The sequence below is a fragment of the Carcharodon carcharias genome, chromosome 20 (assembly GCF_017639515.1).
Source record: "Carcharodon carcharias isolate sCarCar2 chromosome 20, sCarCar2.pri, whole genome shotgun sequence".
NCBI classification, from domain to species: Eukaryota; Metazoa; Chordata; class Chondrichthyes; order Lamniformes; family Lamnidae; genus Carcharodon; species Carcharodon carcharias.
Genome location: NC_054486.1, coordinates 60,747,300 through 60,764,495, shown reverse-complemented (window position 1 = coordinate 60,764,495; position 17,196 = coordinate 60,747,300).

The window sequence follows — 17,196 nt, the reverse complement described above, 5'->3', positions numbered from 1 at the left end:
CTGGCACTCTTCCTCCTCCCTGCGGGTACCCAAAGGCCCCACCCTGACTCCTGCAGGAGATGGTGCACCTGGAGAGAGGTCAGGGTGCCTCATCCCCATATCGTCTACATCTTGAGGGTGCCCACCCGGGGTGTGTGGCCATGGAGAGCAGGGCCGAGCGCAAATCCAGCAAGACCTGCTGGACCAAGGTCTCCATGGCAGTCGCCAGCCTTCCCATGGTGACCTCGAGACGCTCGCATGTCGAAGCCACAACATCAGACAGAACGCGGACAGACTCCTCCATCGTTTGCTCTAGTCTCTGAATGACTGTTGATTCTCTGCCTGATGTTCCGTCGCTTGTCGTTGTATCTCCAGCATTGAGTTGGCGGCTGCTTCCAGAGACTCATCATCTGACTTAGACTGAGTGGGTGGCTGGTCTCCAGCAGCCCTCCAAGTGCTGGAGACCTGGGCAGTCCCTGCCTCCGACTGCTGTAGGGACATATCAGTGAGGTGTTCTCCAGAAAGTGAGGCCGAGCCTAATCTACAGCTGTGCCCCACCAACGTGTGTGTCTCTGAGCTGGTGGAGGGCATGTGTGAGCGCCGTGATGGTTTTTCTGGAGCTTCCTATTTGGACATAGTCTGGGGGCTTGCACTTTTGCTTGACTGGCTTATGGGCTTCGATCTGCTGGTGCCTAGAGAATAGAAAATAGAGTTTCAGCTAATGAGCATGAGCCAGATAAGACTGCATGTGACACACTGTGATCGTCAGGATTTGATGAAGTGATAGAGATGTGATCTGTCCTAGGTTTCTGGGAGAGGCTGATCTCCCCTTCCCCACAGGAGCGATCCCTGTCCTCCCCAGCCAGCTCGGCTGCAGCCTCCTCAAACTCAGTGAGGGCAATGATGTCGGACATCCCTCCCCAGGCCTGCACTCACTCGTGCCAGTTTTTTCCCATTTTGGCCTGAATGAAGAAGAATGAAAGGCATATGAAGAGAAGGGATGGAGCAGAGGTTGGGTGAGATGCATGTTCCCTGTGTGTGGTGAGCCCTCCCCAGAAGGGCCAGAGGATTGAGTGTGAGCAACATGATAGATGGGATGGTGGTGATGTGAAAGTCTCGGTGAGATAATGAGTTGATATGTGTCCCCCACTAATGGTTGTGTGAGATCCCTGAAGAGAGTAGCTGTTTGAGTGCATGATGCCATGATGAGAGTTTGATATTGGAGGGTGTTGAAGGATGACTTGCCCTGGCAGAGTGGATGAGATCATTCAACCTCTTCCTGCACCGGGTGGCATTTCAGGTGTGGTTGCCAGTCGTGCTGACCTGCTCTGCGCCGGCCTCCCAGACCGGAGAGGTGAAGCTGCTGCACTTCCTGCAGCCATCCCTGGGATACAGGACTTGTCTGTGTGCCTGTACTCCCCTGATCAAAACCTGAAGGGCTTGGTCGGTGAAGCGGGTGCTCCTTGTTCTTGAGGCTCCCGACCTTCTTCTTCTGGCTGCCAATCATCTCTGCATGTGTTTGGAAGACAGGTGGGCTGGAGAGAGTGAGATTATGTGTTGGACTGGCTTTTAATTATGGTGCCCGGACATTCAAACCCTGCCAGCTGAAGGCAGGCAGATGAATCAGCTCCTGATCCGCCAGATAATTCGGCCCAGTACTCGCCTGTGCACAGTTAATGAGCCCCAAGTGCAGAATTGGGTGCGAGTTTCCGCCATTTCTGCCAGCAGGGTGTGTGCCACTGAACCTGCCCACTACCGCACTTAGTCTCATAAATGGAGAATTCCACCCGTGGAGTCTCATTCCTTCAGATTTTAATTACTATTGATGATATAAAAAAAACTATTTTCCCTTCTCTTAATCCCATCTTTCTTTTCTTCATTTTATTTCACTTTCTGAACGTGATTTTACCTTGAATTAAATATTCTAACTTACATTTCCTGGCTCAGAACCTACACATCTCAGTGAGGATTCTTCAATCTGACTGTTTGAAGAAGGCACTGTTGCTTGCCCTGGTCACATAGGTCCCAGAGGGCATCAAGCTGAAGAAAGATCCCTGGCAGCTGTACGTTGCCACTCAAAAGCCCACAAAAAGTCTGTGGATACCTGTAAGCATGATGAATGACGAGTGACGTTCCTTCATTGGTGAGTTCAAAATATGGGCCATTATCTCCAAAGTAATTACATTGAGTGTCATTGTATTTAGCCCTAAAATACTGTTTTAGTACAATGGCTTGTTGAAGTTTCCTTGGCCCAGTGTTTCAGACACTGACACATGCTTACCTCCATCATAAAGAGGGCCATCATGGATTATGCATATATGTTGTGTGTGTACTTGCGTGGAGTGTTAGTTCATAGCTAATGATGTTTAACCATTTGTATCAGCCATGATTCAGCTGGCAGGGCTCTCACTTCTTCAAAGGTTATGGGTTCAAGTCCCACTTCATGACTTGAGTATAAAAAACAAAACTGACACTCCATGCAGTATGAGAGAGTGCTGCACTGCCGGAGGTGCTGCCTTTCAGATAAGATGTTAAATCGAGGCCCTGTTTACCCTCTTGGGTTGACATAAAAGATTCCATAGCACTATTTCAAAGAAGAACAGGGGAGTTATCCCTGGTGTCCTGGCCAATATTTTTCCCTCAATCAACATTAAAAAACAATTATCTGGTCATCAGAGGGAGACATCAACCTTCATGTGCTCCTCCCATTAAACTAATGTTGTCAAGAAGGCAACCAAACTCTGGCCACAATTAATTAGATCCCAGCTCTCCCTGAAAACTACAACTGCTTTACTCATCATCTCACCCATCAGATGTTTTCCCTGGGGCTTAAGCAAAACTTTCATCACCTCTATCAGCAACCAAGAGTTCCATGTGCACCTTGGAGGTCAAATCAGCCACATATGCAACAATACACTCCTACTGGGTTCAGCCTTTTCAACAGTGACCCCTCCCCCAAATTCACAGCTCTTTACATATACTGGTAACTTGGCCCTGGCTTTCCAGGATAGAGAACTTCAGGACACTGAGAACACACTTTTTTTCTACCCTTGAGACGTTGGCATCACTGGCTAGGTCAGCATTTATTGCCCATTCCTAAGAATCAATCATATTGGACACATATGTAGGCCAGAACAGGTAAGTTAGTAAACCCAATGAGTTTTTATGAGAATCAGCAATTGAATTCAAATTTCACCATTTGCCATGGTGGGATTTGAACCCAAGTCCCCAGATCATTACTCCGGGTCTCTGGAATACTAGTTTAATGACAATACTGCTATGCCACTGCCTCACAAAAATCTAAGCTCTCTGGAAACCTACTTCAGAAAATAGAATCTTCGACCAAACACTGCCAAGACCATCGTTTAAGCCTTCCACCTGAACAACGTGAAGGCCTGGGAAGAACTTCATGCCCAGGTCTGTGGCCGAGCATTCAACCGCGACCAATGACAAAATACCTTAGCATCACTCTTGATCGTTCATTGACCTATCGACAACACCTCCAGAACACTGGAGCCAAGGTCAAGATGAGAGTGAATCCCATAGGGAAGCTGGCAGGCACCCCACCTGAAGCAGTAGAGCCAAGACAGGATGCACTACCTCACTTGCCCAAATCTACCCAACAGCAGAGTACAGCTGCTCGACCTTGCACAGGAGCTGCCACACAAACATGGTGGATATCCAGTTCTGGGAAGTCATGAGGATTATTTCTGGGATGTTGAGACCAACAAAGCTCGAGTGGCTTCCTGTGCTAGCAAATATTGAACCTCTTGATGTCTGCAGGAAAAACATCCTCCTCAAAAAACATTACCAACTGACAGCTAACAAAGCACTCCCATTGACACAGGACCTCAAAAATAGCCCACACACTTGTCTGAAACCCCACAGTCCCTACTGGAGCACACGCCACACCCTACAAACTGTGACAGCACCGCCTCTCGATGGCACACTGCCCGGTTGACTACAAACATCACCAGCCACAACCTGGTAACTGACCCATATGGTGAAGTCCCAGGTTTCAACCTTCTACAGAAAATCTGGACAGCCTCAACCGCTTGAGGACAGCCTGGGGAAGATGGGGTCACTTGTTCCAAAAATGCAACATGAGGAACAGCTCAAATTGTGACTGCAGCCATCCAAGTCAGACCATCACTCACATACTGATCTCCTGCCCTGAGAGATCCATTCCTGATGGCATCATAACTATTCATAGTGTGTCAGCTGAAGCTGTTGAATGGGTTGTTGGCCTCAATATTGAACGATAACTGTTTACCCAACCAAGCAAATGAAAAAAACTTGGTCATTATCACATTGTTTTGGGAGCTTACTCTGTGAAAATTTTCTGCTGTGTTCCCATATCACAACAGTGACTACATTTCAAAAGTACTTCATTAGCTGTAAAGCATTTTGGAATGTCCTGTGTTTGTGAAATTTGTATATAAATGAAAGTTTTTCTTTCAAAACTTGAAGTTGCCCCAATTTGCCATGTGAAAAAATTTAAAACTAAAACATGTAAGATTAATAAGTCTAACTAACAGCAGACAGTGTTAGATCATTCCTACAACTCAACAGCTTATTTTATACCGCACCTTTAACATAAGGAAACATCCCAAGGCGCTTCACAGAAGCATTATAAAAGGAAGTATAATACTGAATCATTTAAGGAGATATTAGAAAAGCAGATGTTGGAAATCTGAAATAAAAACAGAAAATGCTGAAAATACTCAGCAGGTCTGGAATCATCTGTGGAGAGAAACGGTCAATATTTCATATCCATGACCTTTTATTAGAACATTATTATGAGGAGATATTAGGTCAAATGACGAAAAGCTTAGTCAAAGAGGTAGGTTTTAAGGAGCGTCTTAAAAGAGGAAAGTGAGTTAGAGAGACAGAGAGGTGTAGGGAGGGAATTCCAATGCATGGGGCCCAGGCAACTGAAGACATGGCCATCAATGGTGGAACAATTAAAATTGGGAATGCACAAGAGGCCAGAATTAGGGAAGCACCGATATCTTGGAAGGTTGTGGGGCTGGAGGAGATTACAGAGATAGGGAGGGGTGAGGCCACAGAGGAATTTGAAAACAAGGATGAGAATTTTAAAATCAAGGCATTGCTTGACCAGGAGCCAATGTAGGTCAGTGAGCACAGGAATGATAGGTGGATGGAACTTGTTGCAAGTTTAAGAGAAAGGCAGTTGAGTTTTGGATGACCTTAAGTTTACAGAGAGTAGAATGTGGGAAACCAGCTAGGAATGCATTGGAATTGTCGAGCCCAGAGGTAACAAAGGCATGAATGAGGGTTTCAACATGAGCTGAGACAAGGGTGAAGTTGGGCGGTGGTCTTAGTGATAGCTCAAATATGAGGTTAGAAGCTTATCTTAGGATCAAATGTGACAACAAGGTTCAAATAGATTGGCTTAATCTCAGACTGCCAGGGAGAGGGATGGAATTGGTAGCTAGGGTATAGAGTTGGGGGTGGGGACTGAAAACAATGGCTTCAATCTTCCCCGATATTTAATGGAAGGAAATTCCTGTTGATCCAGTGCTGGATGTCAGCTAAACAGTCTGATAATGTAGCAAATATGGAGGAGCCAAGAGAGTGATGGTTGTGTAGAGCTGGGTGTCAATAACGTATATACGAATACTAACACTGTGCCTTTGGACGATGTTGCCAAGGAACAGAATGTAGATGAGGAATAGGAGGAAAAGATCCCTACAGCAAATTATAGACAAATATTGTATCTTGTACTATTAATTTCCAAAGTATGGGCAATATCTCAACTTTGCAGTGTCATTGTCTTAGATGAAATAGTCTGTGACCTTCCACCTCCTGAAGAGTTTACCCAGGAAAGACCAGTTCTATTCTTCATCTGGAGCTTGTAGACCAGTTTAATTTTTTGATATTTTCAACTATTTACAAACTTTCTCGGTGGCAATCAACTGCACCAATGCAGATATTGCTAAACATTCTGTCAGTGCTATTGGTTAATTACTTGCTGTCTTTCTGCATTTCTCTTTTTGAAGTTAATTTTGAAATTTATTTCCCACAACACTATCTTACTGTTTGCACTAGCTTATTCAAATCTAGTGAAACCTAGTGGAACTAAGACCGAAAGCAATCATTCAACACAAGGTGAGACCCTGCTGACTTTCTGCTTGAAGGGCTTCCTGAACTGGAAGCTCATAAAGAAACTTAATTGAAAGAAGCCATAAAGTGATATTTTAACTAAGCAAGCTCCTTATATTAGAGAGCTGAATTTCTGATTGAAAACAATAGGCATTCTGAGTTATCAGTGTAAGTTCCGTTAAGTCCCTTTACCACATATATATTGGGAATATAGTTTCACAGTATGTACAGGTTTCCCCCAGCAGGTGCATTGTATCCATTTCTGTGCAGGATAGGGGAGGTTTGTTTGCTGTGTAACTAAAGAACTAAGCACAGGGTGCAGGTGCCACTTCTGATTCACTCCAGTTACCTCTTCACAAGATCACTGGCAGAAATTGAATGAGACAAGAACAGAAACGTCCATGAGGCCAAATTAATATCCGAGAAAAAGAACCAGATGTTGGGATAGGGTGAGCACATGAGAGGGGCACACAAGCTGTCTTACTAAGGTACCCTTCAGGAAAATTGTAACTTAGACAGATTAGTGCTGACAAATTCTTTCAACACGTTGGACACGGCATCGGCAAGAATTAATTGTTTTTGTTACAGTTAAAGTCATGCTGCACAACAGGATGACAAAGCCTTCCTTACTCTCCTGGTGCTCTGTCCTGTGTTAGTTGATGCCCTATTCTACCCAACAAGGTGCATGCTTGGAAGTTATTTTTATATTTGGTCCTGTTAGCAGGCATTGTGGATTATATGTACATTGACCTTCTCTTTTACCATACTGAGTAGCTAAAGGTAATCTTTAGAATGCAAGGAGGCATGAAATGAATAAATATCATTCAGCCCATTAAGCTCACTGCCTCCGTAAATCATGCAAAATCTACCCTAAGCTACTATGGAACAGCCAATAAATCTTATGAAGAGAGGTTCTATAGAAAATACCACCTGAACTCTAAAAGATCGTCGTAAAACTCCAAAGTATCCATCCCCACATCCACCATACTCCTCCCCCACCTCCCATCTCAGTTATGACCTGTCTCTCTGCAAACAATCTTTTGAAATCAATTCCTTGAAATTGCATGTACAGGTAGACAAAGGTATAAAGAGGTCTCTAGAAATATGAATTTTATAAACAGAGGCATAGTGTACATGAGTAAAAAAGTAATGATGAATTTCTACACAACATTGATTAGGCTGTAGCTATACTGGCAATTTTTGCCACGATTCTATAGAGAAGTTTAAAGCTATTGAGAACAAACAGTGTAGATTTATCAGGAGAGTGCCAAAAATGGGATATATGTTTATAAGGACTGCCTTGCAGAACTGTGATTATTTCCACTGAAGCAAGGAAGACTGAGAGAATTTAATAAAAGTTTTTTTTTAAATTATGAAGTAGGTTGGTAGAGTGAATTGGGAAAGATTATTTATTTTCTTTGGTGATAGAGTCAGTGATGAGCCTCAATTTAAAATCCTTACTGAGAATGAGGAGGGAAGGTTTAGGAGAAAGTTACTTATGCAGAGCATTGTTGGAGCATGGAATGCTTTGCCACAGGGAATGGTTGAGACTACATTTTCTAAGGGAAAATTGAATGCATATTTGAAGCAGTGATATGGGGAGACAATGGGCAGTGGGGATAATTTTGGATAACTTTAGCAAAGAGTTGAATAGCCTCCTTCTGTGTTTTAAACTTTTCTGACTTTCTGATGTTTAGCTAGTAGCTTTTTGTAGGATGTGATTGGCGCACTTCACAGAATCACAGAATTGTTACCATGCAGAAGGAGGCCACTCAGCCCATCATGTCTGCATCAGCTCTCCTAATGAGCATTATGACTCAGTGCCATTCTCCTGCGTTTTCCCTGTAATCCTGCACATTGTTTCTGTTTAACTAATCATCTAATGCCCTCTTGAATGCCTCGATTGAACCTGCCTCCAATACACTTCCAGGCAGTGCGTTCCAGACCCAAACCACTCGCTGTGTGAAGTTTTTTCTCCCATCACATTTGATTCTTTTGCAAATCACTTTAAATCTGTGCCTTTTCAATCTCAATTCTTTTATGAGAGGGAACAGTTTCTCCCTATCTACTCTGTGCAGCTCCCTCATGATTTTGAACACCTCTATCAAATCTCCTCTTAGCCTTTTCCGCTCCCAGGAGAACAGTCCCAGCTTCTCCAATCTATTTTCATAACTGAAGTTTCTCATCCCGGGAACATTTTTGTAAACCCCTTCTGCACTCCATGCAATGTGTCCTTTCAGGAGAAGACCGCCCATTACAACATTGAAAGGCCACAGACCAGCGGAGGCCCAGCTAACCTCCTAATCCTTTCTAGATGAGCAGGACACCTTGAAGCTGGAGAGGCGCCATGCACATCGGTCAACTGGCTGTGGAGAGGCAGGGGTGTCAGATGAAGGTGAGAGTTTCAGATGCTGCAAACATTCTTGTGTAGTCTCATCATTGATGGGAGCTTTAAAACTGCATTCCCCATTGATCATTGAAAGACAATGGCATCATGATGCAGATCTCCATGGTCTCACCAGGGTGCTTGGCATGCACAGTGACAGTGTGATGACTTTAACAAATGACATGTCGTTCTCCATTAGGTTTGCCACCACACACCCAATCGCAGGATCCCGGAGACCCATCCCTGATGCCAGAGGTCTTCCAGGCTCCAGAAGCACCTATGTCACACCTGCTCTCTGAACCAAGCACCAGCGCCTTGGTGGTTGTTAGATCTTGGGCTAGGGTGTCGGTGCACGAGAGTGAGGGCAATTTATACTTGCTTGAGGTGCAGGAGGAGGCAGGGAGTGCCCAGAGCGCCAGCAGTCAGAGGACTGCTGGGGACCAGGATGATGCAGAGTCGAAGGCAGATGATGAGACTCTGGAATTGTCCATTAGGTGGCAGATGCTGGATGTCCATCGAGATGTCCGGGAGGATCTGGCGGAGACCCATGACCGTATACGTGCCATGGTCTCCGTTATGGGGGTGTGCATGAGGACCATGAGCACTGTGGTGACCCTCATGGCTGAGCGCACTGCCTCCTCCACTGAGAAGGTGGTGACTCTCATGGAGAGGCAGCTCCAGGAACAGAATCAGGGATTCCTGGGGTTTTGCTTGGACCTGCAAGCCCTCAAACAGGCACTGAGCTCAGGTGGTCAATATTCATGTGGGAGATGGATGAGGCGCCCAGTATCCCAGCTAGGTTCCCGTGCATCAGTGGTGAGCAGGGAGGTCCAGAGTGACCTTACCTTGGTGCACGAGCTGCTTGTTGTCTTTGCGGGCTCCTCTCAGGGTGCTCTGGATGATGGCAGCAGCTCCTCTGCTCCTCTGCCAATGACCATGGCATCTGATGAGGCTGCAGCAACTGGGGAGATGCCAGCCATGGCACTGTCTGCTCTCTCCCTGGCAGGGCCAGCACAGGCTCCACTAGCCAGAGGACGACCACCAAGGTCATCAAGGCCAACAAGACACTAGAGTCAGAAGGTTGTCTCCAATGCTGGTGCCAGCGAGAGTGAGGTATGGGGGCACCAAGGTGTAGCCCTTGTAAATGTAAGTTTAAGGCACCATGAGCGCAAGATGGACTGTTCAGGGGTGATCTGTTCTGCAATGTTTTGTTTATTTAACTGGTGTGGTTTTGAAGACCAGAGAAGGTTCTGCTAATTTGTTATGAATGTCAACATGAGATAAATTTTCTTTTGTCATAATGGCTTGAGTATGCTCCACCTTTTTTATTTAATGTGACTTCCAGCTGGCCCTGCGCCCCTTGTGCCTGTGCCTCTCCTCCCACAGGTTGCTCCACTGGAGTCTGCATTGACACATGTGGCCTCCTCTCTGTTCTACCGCTCTCTTCCTCCTCAGAGAAAGTGCCACCAACAGAGACCACAATCCCCAATACCAGGATAAGAGAAGGCTGCCTGATACCTGGAAGGGTCTAGATGGTCTTTGGAAAGGGGCCTTTGGAAACACCAACGAGACCTGAAATGAAGCCTGGAAATGCTAACAATGAAGCCCTGGATAGAGATGAAGCTGCCGAGTACCAACAAGTCACCAGCAGCAAATTATCTACCGAACTCCTCACTATTCACACTGGCAATGCTGCTGACCCTTTTAATCCCACCCAAAGATGCGGTTTTTAAAATTCTGGGCTGCCCGCCTGCCAATTTTACCCATGCGACGAGCGCAAAATCGCATGGGCACTGAAAAATCTCAGTTCAACTGGCTCCTTAAGGGCCTTAAATGGCCTGTTAATTAATGGTGGGCGCGCCTCTGGCACCTGCTCGCACCCACTGAGCAAAATATCGCGCGAGTGCATGATGACATCAGGATGCTTGCCTGACATCATTGTGCGCTATTTTACGCCCGATCAAGTTGGGCGCGCGCCCACCCAAGGGACATAAAATTTTGCCCCTAGTGCTTCTTACTGAAATCCAAGTAGCTACTTCTCAAAAGGTAATATGCTTTTCGAATTTACAGCTATTTAAAGACACTGGGCGGGATCGTCCCAGATTTGCACTTAGTGCATTGGCGGACATGAGAAAAGACGTTTTACCCACCAGCCGCAATGGCGAGTTTTCATGCTGTATCATCCCCTTCCTGCCTCATTCCCATAGGAAACACGCCACCTTGCTAGCAGGCAGCTTCTAATTTGCCCACCACGTCGTTACATCGCTGCTTCCTTGTGCAGGGGGCCATATTTACACTGCAGCCATGCGCACACATCTCAATGCTTGCAGCCCAGGACTGCTCTGAAGACATTGCTCCAAAAGCCAAGAAAAGTGCAGACCCCCAGTTCTGTGACACATCCCTGAGATAATTTTTGGCGGAGGCCCGCCGCGATGTCCTCTAACCCCCGCTTTGGCCACAGGAGGCCCATCAGTCTCACCACTCCGGCTTGGGAGGCGGTGGTAGAGGTGGTCAGTGCCAACACTGCACACAAGAGGTCGGCCATCCAGTGCAGAAAAAAGGTGAAAGATCTCATCCGCACAGCCCGGGTAAGTCAACCATCTCATCACTCTCAATTCACACATTCACAAGCCCACCACACATTTACTGGCATCTCACTCACTGCCAGCTCAAGGGACACCACCATTCACACTGGCCTCATCTCCTCTAGAGACTGCCTCCTCAGCCTTCACCATCTTGAGGCCACTTGCACAGATCAGCATGTGCTCCCACACACACCCAGGGATATCCCTCTTCTCCAGCACAGCCGTCACCCTGCAGCCTCTTCTCTTGCCTGAGGCCACTTCTCCCCCTTCCCCAAGCAAGCTCTAGCCCGGCAACCATTGAAAAGTCACCCCCACCTTACGGCTGGTCTGGTGGGAAGAGACCTGCCCGTGAGCCCCCTAAAAATGATGGGATGCTGTCTGTGACGGCTGGCATTGATGACCATGAGTGCTGCCTGAAGCAAAGTAGGCAAAGAAACCTCTAAGTCCCAAATTAAGTGCAGCTCACCAGATGCATGTTGCTCATGTACGTTGTGAAACATGTTGTCATGCGATCACACCAACGAGCCCAGATAATCCAGCGTTGTGGGATGGTTCCGATGGGAAGGGCTTATAATGAAATGCTAAACTATTGAAATTAGGGGCAGAACTTTTAGCTTGGCGGGCAGGTGCGTGCCCAACCTGCTCAAGGGTTAAATAAAGCACAGTGATGTTGGCTGAGTGTGCTGACGTTAACGCGCATTCTCGCAATATTTCACGAGGCAGGCATGTGATGGAGGTGGAGGTGCTCCCGTCATTAACTAAGTGGTCAGTTAAGGCCCAATTGTCTCCGACTTTACATAGCCCGTGTGATTTTTAGGCCGTCGCATGGGCAAGCCACAAATTGTAAAACTTCATCCTTGGAAGGGATAAGAGGGGTCAGGGGCCTTGTCAAAGCAATTAGTTTAGGATATCACTTGCTGCTGGTTGCTTCTGTGAACAGAACAGCTTCATTTAACTTCAGAGCTGCATTCAGAGAATTGAGAGGCTTCAGTTCAGGACTCAACTGTTGTTTCTCAGGCCCCTGGAGGATTCACACTGCATGGGCCCTTCCAGTTATCAGACAGTCTTCCCTTACCCTGGTAATGGGGGTTTTGGTCTCCGCTGGAGGCCCATCCTCTGAGGAGGAAGAGAGGGTCAGAAGGGGGAGGAGGCCAGGTGTCCCTATGCAGCTTCCAGGGGAATGACCTGTGGGGGGAGAGGTGCAGGCACAAGGGGCGCAGGGCCAACAGGAAGTCCAAGGCAGAAGGGTCCACTGAAGCTGCTACCATCCTGCTGCCAGGGTTTACAGGCGGCGTTGCAGCTACCTCAGTATGTCCGAGGTGCAATGCTGAAGGAGGGTCCATCCCTCACGGGAGACAGTAATCTCCATCTGTCAGAGGCTTGGCCCTGAGATCAGCTCTGACTGTGTGGGTGGACACTCCATGCCAGTGGCTCTGAAGGTCACAGTGGCCCTCAATTTCTATGCCTCCAGTTATTTCCAGGGGTCAGTGGGGGATCTTTGTGAACTATCCCAATCAGCTGTCGACAGTTGCATCAAACTGGTGATAGATGTTCTGTTCAGGCATGCATTGACTTTCATTCATTACCGTATGGATGAGGCAAGCCAGACACAGCGAACAAGTGGCTTTGCACCGATTGCTAGCTTCCCCCCGTCCAGGGTGCTATAGACTGCACACATGTAACCATCAAGGCGCCAGCAGGTGAGCCCGGTGCCTTTGTCAACAGGAAGGGCTTCCACTCCATGAACGTGCAGATAGTGTGTGATCACAGGATGCAGATTCTGCAAGTCTGTGCAAGGTACTCAGGCAGCTTCCATGACGCGTACATCCTCAGACACTCCCAGGTGCCGAGGCTCTTTGGTGCTCCAGCCTGACTTGATGGATGGCTGCTGGGTGACAAGGGCTATCCCTCAGAAGGTGGTTCATGATGCCTCACTGCCATCCAAGAACAGAAGCTGAGCAGCGGTACAATAGGAGCCACGCCTCCACAAGGGCTGTGGTGGAGAGAACCAACGGTCTTCTCAAGGTACGCTTCCGATACCTGGACCACTCAGGGGGTGCACTCCAGTACCCCCAGAGAGTTTGTCACTGATAGTGGTTGCATGCTGCGCTCTCTACAATCTGGCACTGGCCCAGTGGAGGAAGAAGACCTTGACACAGCTGAACAGATAACAGATGATGAATCCAGTAGTGAGTCCGAGGACGAGCATTGTGAGGAGAACGCTGAGGGCATGGACACTGACCTGGGATACCCAGGACGCTTTGATCCAACGCTCCTTCAGCTAGCCTACCAAATAAGAACCACCACCACATGCCAGGGCTGCAGACTCCATACTCGATCCCTGACAGAACCAGTTCCTTGGCCAACAACATACACTCTGTGCAATTGCAATAAAGTTTCAGGGTCACATGTCCATCATAACATCATGACCTATTCTGCACATACAGAACAAATGAGGCACACAGAAGCCAGTTGCACAAAATAACATATTATTTACTTGTGAATGTTAAAAGTCGCAGAAATTAACATGAACTGGTGTTTTCCATCACACCATTAAAAAGTGAAGAAAAATGGGGGAACCAAGTATCACCTGTGATAAGCCCATGTTGCGTTTAAAGTGCTTTTGGTTTTCGCTTGTAGGTGCTACGTCTAGGTGCTCCCTCCTTGCTGACACCAGCATTGGGGACAGCCTGCTCATTCTGCTATCCTGTTGGCCTTGATGACCCTGGCAGGTGTCCTCTGGCCCGTGGAGCGTGTGCTGGCCCCACCTGGGAGGTAGCAGCCAGTGACTTGGCTGGTATCTCCCCAGTCCCACAGCCTCATCAGATGCCACGGTCACTGGTAGAGGGGCGGAGGAGCTGCTGCCATCATCCAGAGCGCCCTGAGAGGAGCCCGCAGAAACAACAAGCAGCTCATGCGCCAACGTCAGGTCACTTTGGACCTCCCTGCTCACCAATGATGGATGAGCACCTGGCTGGGATACTGGGTACCCAATCCATCTCCCACACTGACAGTAACCAACCAAGGTCATTGCCGGTGTGAGGGCTTGCAGGTCCGACTGCATCCCCAGGAATCCCTGACTGAGTCCTTGGAGGAGCCTCTCCACGAGAGTCGCCACTGTCTCTATGGAGGAGATAGTGCCCTCGGCCATGAGGGTCAACACAGTGCTTATGCTCTGCAGGGACTCCTCCACAATGGACACCATGACATCATGTATCTCCGCCAGCTCCTCCCACATACCCTGCTGGACATCCAGCATCTGCTACCTCAGGGACGACTCCATGGCCCATCGTCAGCCATCGACTGAGCATTGTCCTGGTCCCCAGCAGTCCGCCTGCACCTCAAGCGAGTGTGAAGTGCCCTCACCAATATGCACCGATAAACTACACGGCGATGTTCTGTCCACCGAGGTGCTGGTATCTGCGCTGGTGCCTGCTTGACAGAGAGGTTGTGATGCAAGTGCGTGTTGAGCATGGTGGTCCTCAGGGGTCAGGGATGGGTCTTCCAGCTCCTCATAATGAATGGCGCTGGTGAGCCTAAAAGGGAGAAGAAGAACATGTCATTAGTTTAAGTCATGACACTGCCAGTGTGTATGCCTGGTACCCTGATGAGACAGAGAAATGCATCATGGTGCCCTCGCCTTTCGATTATCAATGGGCATTCCAGGTTCCAGGCTCACATCAATATAGAGACTACACTGGAATGGTAGCAATAACCAACATTCTCACCTCAGTGCACTGCACTCTTACCTTCCTCTGGCACCCCAACCTCACCGCGGCCACTTGACTGAGGCGCATAGCTCTTCTCCAGCTCCAGGGCCTCCTGCCCATATCACGAAGGGATGAGGAGGTGTGGGAGTCCCCCACCAGTCTGCAACCTCTTAGCATTATTATCGGATGTTTTCTCCTGAAAGGACAGAGGAGCATTGATTAGGCCACTCTCTACCTGCAGCGCCATTGCAGCCTGGCCAACCCCACCTGAGGAGCACCACGCAGAGATCAGCCAATTCGTGACCCTGGAGCTGCAAGGCACTCGTCCAAGCAGCCAGGGCTCACCCTCTTGGCCAGACCCTGTCTCACTGACAGTTGCCACTCACACTCTAACATCTCTGAGGTCCACAAGGGGATGGGCAGTTCTTAACTCTTCTGCAAAGTCCCCCATGCCAACACGCTTCTCACCCTTACCGATTGCAGTAGATTGCACTGGACCCATATGACCCTCGCCTCGTCGTGGCTGCTGACCATGGATGCCACCTCCTCCCAGGCCTTTTTGGTGAGGTGGGGGGGGGTTCCTCCTCCCATCACTGGGGGCAAGGATGAGTGATGGTGCTGCCCCTCCTGCAGCCAGAGCCAGGGTAGAGGACATCGTGGCAGGCCTCCACTGCATCCAAAAGGCACTCGAGGGGCTGTAGTCCCCTTGCCTTTCGGGGCCATGTTTTCTTTGCAGCAGTCATGGGCTGGAAGCACTGAGAGGTGTTCGGGCAGCTGCACTTTATATTTGGTGCCCAGCGTGATGAAACGGTGAGGTGATGGCGTGATGGGTGCATTAGATCCCTCTCATCATTGAAATGGCATGTTTCCCGGGAAAGCACGATTAATGAGGTGGGTTTGGGATGATACGGCGTGAAAAGCCACCATTGCAGCCGGCAGGTCAAAAGCTCTTTTTCCTGCCCGCTGCCACATTTGGTGCAAATCTGGGGTGATTCCACCCACTGTTTCAGAGTTAAGTTTCTCACAGGTTGATAGTTATATTCCAAAAGGGGTCCCAAAGTCCAATCCCTCGTCCTCACCACGGAACCAGGGCAATGGGTAAGAAAGGGCCGATTAAAACAGGATGAAGTACAGTGGGAATCCTTATGTCCCGGACTGCTTTGGTTGCCATGAAGGCCTGTTAGGAACCCTAGAACTACTCAGCAGACTGGGCTCTGGCAAACAAATCATCAACGACAAACAGGCAGAGGAAGGTATGCCATCCAGGATATCTCAGCAGCTGTTCTGGCGGTTGAAAGTTGCAGCAGAACAAAACCTCTAATCGTCTTGATTCCCTTACCATTGGATCAAGGTTTCATTCTGTCAAGATGCGTGTGGAAGCTGGCGTGCAACAGTTTCTCCATGCTAAAAGATATCATGCACAGGCACTCTTCTTTACAAGCCAATAATAACAATGAAATTCAGGCTGGAACACTGGGAGAAACACATGGCATGAGTGAGCAAGGGTCAGATTTGATGGGAAAAGAAGGGTGACATAGAATGGAATCTTCCAGTCTGGAGTCTAAGTTCAGTGGCAGGAGCAGAAATGGGAGTGATTCCCACTGGGAGGCAGAATGGCTGACCAAATGTGATCTTGTGCTGGCCACATCATTACTTATTCATCTGTGTGGAAGATGGTGAATCTCATGGCGGGACCAGACAGGAAGTCACTGTCCCTGCCATTATTTCATGGGGTCAAAGGTCAGGGCACCATATTTAGGGGCTGCTCGGACAGCCTGCACTATCCTTTCCACCTTTGTCTTGATGCCACTCCACTCTTTCCTGCTAACCCTTCCTCCCTTCATTGGTCTTCCTCCACGCAACTTGCATTGCAACCACCCAGTCTCAAGCATAGGCTAGCATTTTACAGATGCTCCCCAAAGAAGACAACAGAGCGGCAACTCATAATTACTCATGGAAGAAGTCTACCTCACCAGGTACACGCCGCTTATATATAGTTGTAAAACTGAACATTCTAATTTCTCGCTCGCAGGGAGCTTAATTTGGAGGGGGACTTAATTCCAGCAAGGTGGCCTTTTAATAAGCATGCACAATATGCTAATGCTTGCAAAAGGGCTTCCCAACTTTGTTCGTCAGGAAGCTTGATCCACTTTTAAAGTCCCGAGAACAAAATCCTAAAAGTTCATCCCACTGTTGGGAAATTGAGTTTTTTGGCTTTGCGCCAAATTAAGATCCCCCACCCACCAAGCTTCCCGCTGCTGACCAGACCGGAAGATTCCGCTAATAGCTAGAGCAATTTTCTAGCCAGCACTCTGCTATTTACCAATTGGCAAAAGCTGCAATGATTTCTGTGGTGTAGAAAGCAAGGCCAAACAGAACATCTCTCATAAATACTCCAATCAGGGTGCTG